Source organism: Balaenoptera ricei, chromosome 10 (genome assembly GCF_028023285.1).
Source record: "Balaenoptera ricei isolate mBalRic1 chromosome 10, mBalRic1.hap2, whole genome shotgun sequence".
Lineage (NCBI taxonomy): Eukaryota > Metazoa > Chordata > Mammalia > Artiodactyla > Balaenopteridae > Balaenoptera > Balaenoptera ricei.
Window position 1 is genome coordinate 99,321,885 of NC_082648.1, and position 15,093 is coordinate 99,336,977.

At 43.6% G+C, this 15,093-nt stretch overlaps 1 protein-coding gene across 1 annotated transcript in view; it reads left to right on the top strand.

Annotated features, from left to right (window-relative positions):
* Positions 1 to 15,093, top strand: part of ACO2 (aconitase 2) — a 52,968-nt gene that overhangs the window by 12,482 nt on the left and 25,393 nt on the right. The gene's annotated exons all lie outside the window — the stretch shown is intronic.

Consider the following 15,093-nt stretch of genomic DNA (forward strand, 5'->3'; position numbering starts at 1 on the left):
TCACAACTCCTTTAGAGGCCTACCGCCTGGTGTTCTGAGGTATTGTGCCAAGACTCAGATAAACTGTAGTTCAAGGTTGCTATGGTGCTTTTCTCATACACCTGCAAGGTCCGTCACCATACCTGGCTCCATTTTACCTCTTAGCCTTACTTTCTGCTGTTTCCACTGCCCTTTGCTCACTTTGCTCTAGCCAAGCTGGCTTTCTCTTTCTTCTTTCAACTACAGGTGCTTCCCTGCCACAGGGCCTTTGCACATGCTGTTCTCTCCACCTGCCAGGTTCCCTGGATTCCTTTTCCTAAACTGCACTTTCTTTGCCTGGCTAACTCCTAGTCAGGTTTCAGTTCTCAGATTAAATATCACTTTCTTGGAAAAGCCCTTCCCCTAGTCTAGATTAGGTTCTCCAGCTTTATACTGTTATAGCGTTATAGCTGCTTAACCTTTCTTTCATAGCACTTCTCATATCGTTGCTGCCATAGTCTCTTGAGTGATTACTTGATATCTGTCTTCTTCACCAGATTGTAAGTTCAGCAATGGGAGGAACTGTGTCCGTCTTGCTTATCTCACTAATTCAGGCACCACAGCACAAAGTCTGGGGCTGGATAAATATTTGTTTAATGAATCAGTACTACTTCAGTTTTTTTTTAAAAAAAGAGTAACTTTATTTATTTTTAATATTTATTTATTTATTTGGTTGCATGGGGTCTTAGTTGCAGCAGGCAGGCTCCTTAGTTGCGGCTCCAGGGCTCCTTAGTTGCGGCTCGCCAGCTTCTTAGTTGTGCCACACAGGCTCCTTAGTTGTGCATGTGAACTCTTAGCTGCAGCATGCCTGTGGGATCTACTTCCCTGACCAGGGATCGAACGCGGGCTGCCTACATTGGGAGCGTGGGGTTTTATCCACTGTGCCACCAGGGAAGTCCCTGCTTCAGTTTTAATTAGGGAAGTAGTGTGGTGGAAAAAGTGTTGACTTGAGAATTAAGTGACTTGAGTTCTGCTCCAAACTGCTGTTAACTAGGTATGTGACCTGGGGCACTCTTCATCTGTCACGTGAATAAAAGATATCTGGTGATCTGGGGTCACTTTGGGTTTTGATAATCTATGATTCCAGATGAACCATTTAATTAGCCAAGTTCTAGAGGGATGGGACTTAGGATGAGACTCCAACTGCCTACTTGACATCTCCACTTGAGTGTCAGACAGAAAAACTCCCGATCTCACCCCCAAGCCTGCTCTTCCTGTTACCTTTCCCATTTCAGTTTATAGCGACTCCATTCTTCCAGTTACTCAGGCCCAAAACCTCAGTGGTATTCTTGACTTTCCTCTCATGCCTCTTGGCCAGTTTGTTAGCAAATCCTACTGTTAGTAGTTTCAGAGTATATCCAGACTCCAACCCCTTCTCACCACCTTCACCATTACGACTCTGGTCCAAATCACCACCATCTTTGACTGGGGTATTGTGTTGGCCTCCTATCTGGCTTCCCTGCTTCCTTCTATTCTATGTCCAGCAGCCAGAATGATCCTTGTAAATAAGTCGGACCATGTAATTCTTATTCAGAATTCTCTATTAGCTTCTCTTCTCACTCAGAGTAAAGTCCAGAATCTTTACTGTATTCTACAAGGTCCTATGCAATCTTTTCTATTTTTAAAGATTTGTTTATTATTTATTTGTTTTATTTATTTTTGGCTGCGTCAGATCTTAGTTGTGGCACGTGGGTCTTCGCTGAGGCATGCAGGATCTTTCGTTGTGGCGCGTGGGCTTCTCTCTAGTTGTGGCGTGCGGGTTTTCTCTTCTCTCATTGTGGCGTGTAGACTGGGCGGGTGGGCTCTGTAGTTTGCGGCATGCAGGCTCTGTAGTTGAGGTGCACGAGCTCAGTAGTTGTGGTGCGTGGGCTTAGTTGCCCCGCGGCATGTGGGATCTTAGTTCCCTGAGCAGGGATCGAACCCATGTCCTCTGCATTGCAAGGTGGATTCTTTGCCACTGGACCACCAGGGAAGTCCCTAGGTCCTGTGCAATCTTGGTCTTATCTCTTACTGTACTCCTCCTTGTTTATTCTGCTCTGACCATACTGGCTTCCTTGCTGTTCTTCCCCCCCCCCCCATGTATTTTTTACTTTTAAAAATTTACCATTTTAAGAATTTTAAGTGTACAGTTCAGTAGCATCAAGTACATTCACATTGTTGCACAACTGTCACCACCAGCCACCTCCAGAACTTTTTCATCTTCCCAAACTGAGACTGTACCCATTAGACACTAACTCCCCATTTCCCCCTCCCCCCAACCCCTGGCACCCACTATTCTGCTTTCTGTCTCAATGAACTTATTAATTACTCCAGGTACCTCGTATAATCACACAGTATTTGTCCTTTTGTGACTGGCTTATTTCACTTAGCATAATGTCTTCAAGGTTCATCTATGTTGTAGCATGTGTCAGATTCTTTTTTAGGCTTTTACAAATCCTTTGTTAAGTCTAACTAATATTCCATTGTATGTACCACATTCTGTTTCTCCATCATCCATCAATGGACACTTGGGTGGGTTGCTTCCACTTTTTGGCTATTGCAAATAATGCTGCCATCAACGTGGGTATCCAGATATCTCTCTTTGTTGTTCTTTGAACACAACAGGCACTACCTCACTTTGGAGGATCCTTACACTTTCTGTCTAGAATACTCTTCCTTCAGATACCTGTAGGTTGACCTTTTGTCAGGTCGTTGTTCAATGTCACCTTCTCACTGAAGCCCTTCCCAACTATCCTACTTTAAATTGCACCTCCCCCTACTTCCCTGGCTCCCTCTCCCATTACTCCTGCTTCATTCTCTCATGACACTTACCGACATCTGACTGAGGTTTTACTTGTTTCTCTGTCTCTACTTGTCTGTCCCCTCCCCGCCCTTAACCTCCCGGAGTGTCAGTCCCAAGAGGGCAGGGAGTATTGGACCATTTTGTTCATTGCTGTATCCTCAGTGCCTCAAACAGTGTCTGGCACCCGTAGTCACTCAGTAACTAGTTGATAGATGGACAGACGAATGAGTAAACAAATGGGTAAGGTTTGGTGGTAGGAGGAAGGGGAGACAGAATGACAGTGAAGATAGATGTTTTTCACCAGTCAGCCCTGCTTATCATTTCTCATATTTCTGGCTGCTACTGAGATTGTAAAGGTAATATTAAAACCTAGCTTTTCCTTCATCCTTGTATCTTACTTCTCCAGTGACTGCTGCTGTCCCCCAAAGACAGTCTTGTTCTGGGAAAGTTGCATGATAGAGGGCACCAAAGTGTACACACAGAATTGAGAGGATCAGTGTGAGGTTGCAGGTTTTAAATTTTTTGAAGTAAGGACACCAGAACAACAACAACCAAAACCAAAACCAAAAAACCACTAAATCATTCTCTATTATCACCATTATTTCTTAAAAGGGCCTTTTTAACATCAAAGGTATAGGAATAGGAAAGAAAGACTCAGAACAAAGAACATTTTTTTTTTTCCTTTTAAATTTTATTTATTTATTTTTGGCTGTGTTGGGTCTTCGTTTCTGTGCGTGGCCTTTCTCTAGTTGCGGCAAGCGAGGGCCACTCTTCATCGCGGTGCGCGGGCCTCTCACTGTCGCGGCCTCTTGTTGCGGGGCACAGGCTCCAGACGCGCAGGCTCAGTAGCTGTGGCGCACGGGCCTAGTTGCTCCGCGGCATGTGGGATCTTCCCAGACCAGGGCTTGAACCCGTGTCCCCTGCATTGGCAGGCAGATTCTCAACCACTGCGCCACCAGGGAAGCCCAAGAACATGTTTTAAATATAATAAATTTGACTTTTTAAAAAAACTTGCTACATTGTCTTTATTTTCCCCATTTTCCTCGTGGATAGTTGTGTGCAGGCAGGCATCAAGTGGGTGGGCTGAGGTTTGGGGGCCTCTGGTACAGTAGGTGGAATGCTGCAGAGAGCCTGGTGATGCTCTGCAAACGCCTCCGGTGACTGTCATTCGTTGTCGCTGTTTGCCTTTGATGTTTGTAAGTAATTTTTTTCAAATTGAGTTATAATTGACATACAACATTGTATTAGTTTCAGGTACACAGCATAATGATTATATATTTGTACGTATTGCAAAGTGATCACCACAATAAGACTAGTTAACGTCCATCACCATACATTTTATGTAACTAATATTTTTAATTGGAAGTTCTCTAAGATAGTGTTTTCAGACTGCCTATGTTGACCTGTTATTGGATCATGAAATTAATGCGGTGCAAGTGGCTTTCAAAAAAAGATAATATATCAATAAAAAAAAATAATAATAAAATAAATTTAAAAAAGATAATATAGAATGCTAAATGAAAAAAGCCAGACACAGAAGGCCACCTATTGTATGATTGCATTTACATGAAACATCTAGTATAGACAAATCCATAGAAACAGAACGCAGATCAGTGATTGCCAGCAGCTGGGACAGGGAGGGTGAAAAGAAAAAGGAGCAGCTGCTCAGTGTGTCCGGGGCTTGCTTTGGGTGATGGAGAGGTTCTGGAACTAGATAGTGGTGATGGTTGCACAGCATTGTGAATGTACTGAATTGTACATTTAATAGTTACAATGGTAGATTTTACCTATGTGTATTTTACCACAATGAAAATAATAATAGAGAATAAAAAGTATCAGTGTACATTGCACATGTCAGGTATTGTTTAGTGAAACTTCGTGTGAATTACACACACTCTCAGTACCTGCTGCTGGGTCACAACATAAAATGTGTTTTGTGCCTGTGTGTTTTCAGTCAAAATTTGAAAGTCCTCTCTCAAAGGCTCCTTTTAGCTCGGAACATCCTGTGGCCAGTATATGGATGTTGCTAGGATACAGTGGACTTTGAATGACTTCCTCCTTCCCTGATGACTCTCCACAAATGCTATGTGATTTTGAGCAGATCACTCATTCTCTCTGGTTTTTGCATCTGTAGCCAGTGTTTTTGATTTGAACCCAAACATGATCTTGTTTGAGCCCTGAGGAGGCCTTAGCCTCTTTTTCACTCAACCACTCATATTTCCCTGCCTTTACTGACCCCTGTACCTAACGCATACAATAGCCACTCTAACACACTACCACACCTTCTGTTTTCATGTTTGTCTTATCCCACCATACTGTGGTCTTGAGGGCAGGGAGAGTGTGGTGGTGTTCTAGAGTCTAGTGTGGTACAGCTAAGCTTTCCCCAGGTGTGCTGTAGCAAATAACATACAGGTGTGCAGAGATAATGACCCTCCCCCACCCCCATCCCCCAGCAACTAAGGCTGCTAGTTGCCTTACAGCAGCAACCTGGTCTGTTTACCAAAAAGAATTATTTTGTTCGTGGGCCTTAACTTGAAAAAGTTTGGGAGCCATGTGGAAACAATTTCTGGCATTATTTGTTAAATGACAGGGATTATTCTCCGTGTTTTATAAGTATTTTAAAATAGAGTAAACAGTTTGACCATGCAGGGAGCCAATAATAAATGGGTAGCGTTCTGAATCTGGTGTGCTTTCTGTGACACCACGCTGGGTTGCATTTGATGTGTGCATATATGCATACCTTTACATCCACATCTGTGTGTAAATGAAGGCGAAGGCTGTGGCTACTCCAGAAAGACCTGAGCTCTGGGGGTTTTCTTCCTTGGTACAGATTAATTTGTTCTGACATTGCTATGCTTTCCCCTAGGCCTTTCGGAATAAGTGGGTTTATCTGACGCCTGCTTACTGGGGAGGAATATTTATAGAATCTCTGAGCTGGAAGGAACTTTGGAGAACATCTAGTCCGGTGGTTCCCAGATATGGCTGTATCAGAGTAACCTGTAATCTTTATTGATGCTTAAGGCTCCACCTCAGGTGATTCTGATTGAGAGGTCTGGGAGCCCTTAGGGCCTAGAAGCTGTTTCAGTGAAACCTCCCAGGTGATTTTGATGCAGCCAGAATGATCCGCGTCTCCCATTTTGTAGAAATGGAGGGAATTCCCTGGTGATTCAGTGGCTAAGACCCCTCGCTGCCAATGCAGGGGGCCCAGGTTCAATCCCTGGTCAGGGAACTAGATCCCACATGCTGCAACTAAGAGTTTGCATGCCGCAACTAAAGATCCCACATGCTGCAACTAAAGATTCTGCACGCGGCAACGAAGATCCCACGAGCTGCAACTAAGACCTGGCACAGCCAAAAAAATAAATAAATATTTTTTTTAAAAAAGAAAGAAATGAAAAAGAAGGCACAGAAAGGCTAGATTATTTGTACAAGGGTGCATTGTGACTGAACTCGGAGGCCAGATCTCTGGACTCCCAACCCCTGAATGTTCCTTCTTGGCCCCCACCACTTCCTGTCACAGGGAACTCTCACTGTCCACCATACTGCACACAGGGAAATGACCCATGGCTGCGGGCACTCTGAGCTTGATACCTTCACCCGAATGTTGGATTTCAAAATTGGGGTTCAAGGAGAAACCTATAGTGATACTAGGGAACTTTGGTTCTCTCTACACCAGCTAAAAACAGCTTGCTGTCAGTCTCTTTCCATCCACACAGTATCACCTTAATACAGATTTGGGGAATTATAGGAGAAAATAATTTTCTGTCTTAACCCAAACCATATTTTATAATGTTCATTTCCTTTACATATTTAGAGTTATTTCTTGAAGATAGAGTCTCAGATATGGAATTACTGAGTTAAAAGTATGGATGTTCCTGTGGATGTCTTATTGACAAGCTGCTTTATGAAAAGATTGAATTATTTTGCTTTTAGTCCACAGCAAGCAGTCTGCAAGGATATTTATCTTTGGTTCCGAGCATTTAATTTTTGATTAAAAACTAATGTTGGTTACATTCTTTCTAATTATAAGAAGTATTATAATGATTCATTTGTAGAAAATTTGGAAAATTTAGAAAAAATCAAGAAGGAAATTTAAGCCATTATGTCTAGCGCATGGATTTAACCATACTTGATGCCTTACTTAAGAGATTTTTTGTCATTAATTTTTACACATAAGGAAAAGTAGAAAATAGTACAAAGAACACCCATATACCTACCATCTAGAGTCAACAGTTACCAACATTTTGCCTTATTTGCTTCATCTATATATATATATTTTTAAATTTTTATTGGAGTATAGTTGCTTTACAATATTTTGTTAGTTTCTACTGTAGAGCAAAGTGAATCAGCTTATACGTTTATATATATATATATCTCTTTTTTGGATTTCCTTCCCATTTAGGTCCCCACAGAGCATTGAGTACAGTTCCCTGTGCTATACAATAGGTTCTTATTAGTTATCTATTTTATACATAGTATCGATAGTGTATGTATGTCAATCCCAGTCTCACAATTCATCCCACCTCCCCATCTATATATTTTTTATTAATTTTTTTTCTGGACCATTTCAGAAGAAATTAAAGGCATTGTGACACCTCATTCCTAAAAGCTTCAACATTCATCTCTTAAAAATAAGTCAATTAGCTATATTACTACAGTATCATTTTCTTAACTTCCCCACTTCTCCCAAAAATGTCTTTGATAGCTATCTCTTTTCAAAACAAGACCTAATAAAAAATTTGCATGCTGCATTGATTCTACTTTTTTAGTCTCTTAATCTAGAACAGCACCTCCCCACTCCCACCCCGTCACACACACACCGTTTTCCCCCATGACATTGACTTGGAAGGGACTAGGCCAGATTCTCGTAGACTGTTCGCATTCTGGATGTAATTGATTATTCTTTTATTCCTTGCATTTCCCTTAAACTGGAAGTAAGGTCCCAAAGCTTTCTTAGATTCAGGTTAAACATTTTTTGACAAGAATTCTTCGTAGGTGACGCTGTCCCATCGGGAGGCACGAATTGTAAGGTAGTCTTGCTGTTGGTGATGCTGTTTGATCTCTGGGTTGAGGTGGTGGTAACCAGATTCCTCTAGTGCGAAGGTACATTTTTTTCCTTTTACTTAGTCGTGATAAATTCCTGTAAGTTAACTTGCTGAAACAAAGGGTTTGCACATTTTTAAAAACCAGAACACTTGATTATTGTCTAAGTGCTCCTGACTGATCCTGCTGTGTACGCTACACTACAGTCAGCATGCTTTTCTGCACCAATTTGTCTTGTTCATTCTTTTTTTTTCCCCCTGATTACAAAAGAAACTCACATATATCATGCAGCATTTAAAAGTTACAGAAATACTTAGCCTAGAACATAAAAGTGCCCATAATTCTAATCTCTAGAGATAATTGCTGTGAACAGTTTAGGCATATCATTTCTTTTTTTTTCTAAACATATTTACATTTGTTAATTACTGTTATTATACAGAAGTGGGCCCATACCATGGCACTATTTTGCTATTTCTTATTTTCATTGAATGTGTCATGAAATTTTTTTCCTGCCAGTAAAGGTAGATCTACTTCTTTTTAAATTTTTTTTATTATTATTTTAGTTTTAAAATATTCTTTTTTAAAAAAAATTTATGTATTTATTTGATTGCACCGGGTCTTAGTTGTGGCAGGTGGGCTCCTTCGTTGCGGCATGCGAACTCTTAGTTGCAGCATGCATGTGGGATCTAGTTCTCTGACCAGGGATCGAACCAGGGCCCCCTGCATTGGGAGCTCAGAGTCTTATCCACTGCACCACAAGAGAAGTCCCCTCTACTTCTTTTTTTAAATCATGGTAAAATACATATAACATAAAGTTTGACATTTTAACCATTTTTAACTGTTCACTTCAGTGACGTTAACTACATTCACAGTGTTGTTAGACCACCACCATCATCTTATTCTTGAATATTTAAACAGCTGTAGAATGGCATTCCTTCGTGGATGAACCAGAATTTATTCAATCAGTGCCCTATTTTTGGACAGTTGTGTTCTTTTAAAAACAGTGATGGGGACTTCCCTGGTGGCACAGTAGTTAAGAATCCACCTGCCAGTGCAGGGGACACGGGTTCGAACCCTGGTCTGGGAAGATCCCACGTGCCACGGAAATAAGCCCGTGTGCCGCAACTGCTGAGCCTGCCCTCTAGAGCCCGCGAGCCACAACTACTGAAGCCTGCACGCCTAGAGCCCGTGCTCCGCAACAAGAGAAACCACCGCAATGAGAAGCCCGCACACCGCAACAAAGAGCAGCCCCGCTCGCCGCAACTAGAGAAAGCCCGCACGTGGCAACGAAGACCATCAATCCAAATGTGAAGCTAGATAAAGAAAAGTTGTCTAAATAAATAAATAAATAAATAAATAAATAAAAACAGTGATGTAGAGAGCGTCTTTGCCAGTCTCTACGCTCATTTGAGTATTTTTATAAGATAGCTTCCTGGAAGAGGGAAAGCTAGTCAAAAGGTACAAACGTTTTACATTTTAATAGGTATTGCCTAATTGTCTTTCAAAAATGTTCAACCTGTTTACAGTCTAACCACAAGCATCTGAGCCTGGCAAATTATTGATTTGTCCTGTTAACTATTTGCTCTCACAAGGTTAGCCAAACTTGCTGTGTATTTAACCTTGCTCAATAAGGAAGAACTGGTTGGTAAAGTAAAAGCAACATTCATTGGTTTAATTAACTGGTATTTATGTAGCACCTTCTGTGTATCAGACCTGGTGTTCAGGCATGGGGAATTTTATTATGAATGAACAGACACAATCCCTCCCTTAGTGGATCTTACAGGCTGGTGGAGACAGATACCTCACAAATGAACGTCAGGAAGTAGTAAATGGGCATAGATGATAGGAGGCTCTGCTTGGGCTGAGAGTTCAAGAAGTTTCCCTAAGAAAGTGAAATTAATTTGGAACTTGAAGGATCAATGGGAATTACCTACACAAAGGGTAGATTGAGAAGGGGGTGGGCAGAGAACATTCTAAGCAGAAGAAACGGCATGTGCAAAGGCCCAGTGGCAGATCCCTTTAGACTTTGTACTGGCTACGGAAGTTCAGCATGTTTGGTGCCCTGGAGGAAAGCAAGTTTCTGAATTATTCAGAGACCAAATAGATGAGGTCTCACTGCCAGGATCCCATAAGCAGAAGGGGTTTCAGAGGGATGGGAGGTTTTCCAAGGCAAATTCTAACAAATTGCAAGTAGTCTGAAGGAGAGACAGAAGAGATGCCCCTACAGACCTCAGCTTAGATTTTTAGAATGTCTTAGCCAAAGTTGGAAGGAGGGCAAGTAACTAAGGAGAAACACTGTGGCAGCTGGAATACATCAGAAAGGGGTCAAGAATGTCAAAGGCCCAGATGAGCTAAGGCTTCTGAAAAATGCTGATCAGCCAAAAGCTGTGTTTGCAGTAAGGAAAATAAGAGGCATACCCCTTCTGCCAGAATCCAGAAAAGGAGCACAACTTCATCACATCTAATTGTGTGTCTGTCTCCTCCATGAAAATAATACAATATAACATACACTGAGGGCTTCCCTGGAGGCGCAGTGGTTAAGAGTCCGGCTGCCGATGCAGGGGACATGGGTTCGATCCCTGGCCCGGGAAGATCCCACATGCCACGGAGCAACTAAGCCTGTGCGCCAGAACTACTGAAGCGCATGCACCTAGAGCCTGTGCTCCGCAACAAGAGAAGCCATGACAGTGGGAAGCCTGTGCACCACAATGAAGAGTAGCCCCCCTCGCCGCAACTAGAGAAAGCCTGTGCACAGCAGCGAAGACCCAACACAGCCAAAAATAAAAACAAATAAATTAATTTAAAAATAAAATACATTGAGCACATATGAACCCACTCTGTGCCTAGCACTTAAAGTAGACTATTTCATTTACTATTAACACTGATGTTTATCTCCATTTTCTCTGTGGGGAAGCTAAGGCTTGGCGAGGCTAAATAACTTCTCTAGGGCCACAGCGGGTTAGTGTTGCTGCTGGGTTGGGCAATCTGACTACAGGTCTTCAATCTGAACCATCACACCATGCTACCTTCCAATGGGAAAGGATAGGCTGTGTGGGGTTAGGGGGTAGCAGAATCCAGGGGAATTGGCTCATCCTAGAAAGAGACAGGTCTGCACTTGCATCCTGGATTCACTGTTTGTCACATGTAAGACTTCTGACTTAACCTCTCTGATCTTCAGTTTCCAAATCTGTAAGATGGGAATCACAATTACCTTGTACCACTATGGAATTCAAAATTAGGCACAGAAAATGCTTGGCATGAAGCAGGTACTTAATAAGTAAGGCTGTTTTTATTTTTGTTCTAAGACTACCCATAGCCTAGTCTTCATTTTATATGTGAGATATATGTGGTCCTGAATGAATGATACATGGTGTCCTTGCCCTTGAAGTCAGTCTTTGGGGTAAGCATATTAGTATGATCAGCCTCTTCAGAGTTATACATGACATTTCATACACTTTAAACCTCTCACAGTTCGGCTCTGAAGCAGGGAACAAGGCTGAGATTTCACCCTTTACAGGTGTGAAAAACTCAGGCCTGGAGGAACAAAGTGAATTGCTTAAGGTCTCATAGCCAGGCTAACATCTTCTTACTTTTTTGTTGCGATTAGTAGATTAGTGAAACAGGGAGTGTGAGTGTTGATTTCTGTAGGGCAACTGACGGGTCAGTCAGGCTGTCCCTAGTCACGAAACAGAAGCGATGGCTTAGTGACATTTCAGTCAGGTGGTTACTGTTGTGGGTTGAAGACCCGGACCTGGGGATTGTCACTAAATAGATCACTGTTGGCTTGACCAAACGTCCACCCTGGGGAGCCTGGCCTGGAATGGGTCACATTTGTACTGAGACTTGGATGAACAGCGTGAGAGTTGTGCTTACTGCGTGTGTGGCTGACACGCACTGGGAAGGCCAGCCTGTCAGGACCTGGGGCGACTGACCCGGACTCCTGTAGACCACAGAGGGCTGGAGGTAGACAGAAACTGGTGCTGAAATTAAACCAAGATTAAGGTAGAGCTCTGCACAGAAAACCAAGTCCGTAGTACAGTGTGGCTTGAGCGGTCAGTGAGGAAGGTGGCTATTGAGGTGTTAGGAGGAAGGGAGTGATGCGTGTGTCAGCAGTGAGGTGGACGGCCACAAGCTTAGCAAAGGAGGTGACTGTCCCTTTGCCCTCAGCACAGGGCATGGTTGGGCTATTGCAGAATTTAGAGACATGCCACGTAAAGGAAAAGTTGAAAAACTCAGGGCTACCCTTGGCCTAGAGAAGAGGGGGTTTAGAGAGGACGGTAAGTCCTGTCTTCAGATAGTTGAGGGACCCCCGCCCTCAGCTGAGTTGTTGACCTGGGTAAGGTTTAGGGTTATGTTGTTGTTGTTTTGGGCCATATCTCATGGCTTGCCGGACCTTAGTTCCCCGACCAGGGATTGAACCCAGGCTCATGCAGTGAAGGTGCCGAGTCCTAACCACTGGACCGCCAGGGAAGTCTCAGGATGGTGTATTTTTAACGAACTCAGGAGAGTCTGTTGCACCTCAGGTCTGGGAAGCAATATCCTGAGGAAGATGGTTGCGTTTATTTCATACCGTCCAGAGGGCAGACCCCCCCCCCCCGCCACCTGAAAAAGCAGACTGTGCAAGGAAACAGAGGGAGGGAGAATATTTTGAAATTTTTCAGAAATGGATTGGTGGTCGTGTGGGATGATGAACTCCTGGCATGGGAAGGGGTCCAAATAGCTTTTTAGAAAAATTGACTTGATGAACATTCAGGTTGTTCAGGCTTCCTAAAAACTCTTTCCATCCTTATTAATGTATAAACCTGAGCCGTCCCTTGTGGCAACTTAACTTTAATTAAAATTGAGTAACATTAAAAATTCCACTCCTCGGTCACCTCGGCACACTTCAGGTGCCCTGCAGCCACGCGTGGTGGGTGGCTACTGTATTGAACAGTCAGGATCTAGGACGTGTCCATCATGGCAGGAAGTCCTCTTGGGCAGCGCTAGCTGTTGTGCACAGACATTTGCACGTAGTTGGTAAGCAGAGCAGTATCATGGTTAAGGATTGAGCATGTAGCTGATTGATTTGTTATTAACACTACGGAGTTTATCTCCATTTTAGGGGCAAAGCTTAGGGTGAGGACCTGGGGCAGTAGCAGAAAGTGGGCCAGTCAGGCTGGATTGGGTCCTGGCTGCTGCTCTGTGGCCTTGGTCACTCCGTGAGGGCCTCAGTTGCCTCACTTGGAAAATAGGCTAATCGTAGGCGCCGCTTCGCTGGGTGGCTGTGAGGATTAGATACTTAGCCGGTGCTCATCTCACACTAGGCACTAGTAAATATTCTTTTTTTATCCCAAAGTTGTATTCTGTATAAACATATTATTTTGTTCTTATTTTTCCAGTCAGCGTTATTACTTAAATCTATTTTTAAGTATTGATATATACTATGTGTCCATAGATTGCTTAATTGTCCCCTTACTGTTAGGAATTTGCTACTTTACCTTTTCTCTACACTATAATTATGATTACAGTTATTTGTTTTGCTTACTGGGCCAGACACTAGGTATTGTTATACTCGTTTTTATTTCTAAGGAAACTGAAGTTAAGGGCAGTTAATTTACAAAAAGAGAGTGATAGATCTGTGTATAAACATTGGAAAGATGTCAAAGATAGGTTGATAAATGAAAAAAGCAAGTTGCAGAACAACTTGTATAGCTTCTCATTTGTGTAAAAAACACAGAGGAGGCTGAATGTATGCTTATAAATGCACAGGGGTAATAATAGAAACCGTGCCAAGTACTTTCTGTTATCTCCTAGCCCTCACAATAGCACTGTGTGGAAATGAGTACTTAGGGTAAATTGTCCTAGATGGCTCAGGTAGTAAATGGCGTGCCAGGTTGAAGCCCAGGTCCCCCCGACTGCTGCTGTGCACTGGGCCCCCCACTGTCATGGCAGCGGCAGGCAGCAGCGGCCATACCTGCAGCTGCAGTGTCCCACATTCCTCCTCTGCACAGGCTGTTGAAAGTTCTTTGGGACTTCCCTGGCGGTCCACTGGTTAAGACTCCACGCTTCCACTGCAGGGGGCACGGGTTTGGTCCCTGGTTGGGGAACTAAGATCCAACATGCTGCGAGGCCAAAAAAAAAAAAAAAAAAAAGGAAAGTCCTTTGATTGGTGAGTTCTTCACCCCTACCCAGTAGGGCAGAGAGTGAGGGTCCCCTGGTGGATTTTGAGCTGGAGGGCAGGTGGATCTGCAGTCTGCATTGGGAGGCCACTCCTGCTGTGGCGGGTCGGGGGGTGGCGGTTGGGGTGCTGTTTCCTGATGGGGTCTGCCCTCCTCGCCGGCCACCTGAACAGCGAGTGACAGCTGTGCATTTGTATTGGTTCAGATGCTGAGGTCGGCAGGGTTTGGATTTAAATGTCCTGGTGACATATAGAAGGGAGCCTGGGGCAGTGGCTTGAGCTTTGCCTCTTTCCTTGCCCAAGGGTATGACCTCCTCGACGGGGAACACCACTGTTCTTTCCCTCTTTCGCTTCTTTGGGTTCATCTGTTCCTCCTTGGTCAAAATGTACCCTGTGAAGTTTGTCATCCACAGTTTAAAATGAACTAATACAGACCCCTTCATAACAGTTGCTTATCTGTTGCTGCATAACAAGTCATTGCTCCCAAACTTAGAGGATTAAAACAACAATACACATTTCTCGCTCGCAGTTCCTGTGGGCCCGGAATTTGGGAGCGTCTTGGCTGGTGGTTCTGGCTCAGAGTCGCTCAAGAACTTGCAGTCCAGATTGTCGGCCAGGGCCCTGGTGATCTGAGGGCTTAGGCTGCGGCTGGAGCACTGGCTTGCAAGATGGCGTGCTTACACGCCTAGCAAGGTGGTGCTGGTTTTTGGCGAGAGGCCTCAGTTCCTCTCTAGATGGGCCTCTCTCAGGACTGCTGAAATGTTTTAACAGCGGTGGTGACTGTCTTCCGCCAGAGCCATCAAAGAAAGAGAGAGCCAGGCAGAAGCGATCCTTTTTGTGACCTAGCCTCAGAGGTCCCCTAGTATCACTGTGCCACATTCTACCCAGTCAGTCGGTGAGTCTGCTGCACATTCCAGGGGAGCAGGATTAGGCACCACCTTTTCAAGGGATGAGGAAACATCCAAAGCTCATGCATAGGTTTTCCTCACTAATTTTTCCATCTATTCAACCATTAGTTATTAAATCTCTAATATGTGCCAGGTAGTCCAGATACAGATGAATAAGACAAACAAAACTTGATCCCAAGCCTCAA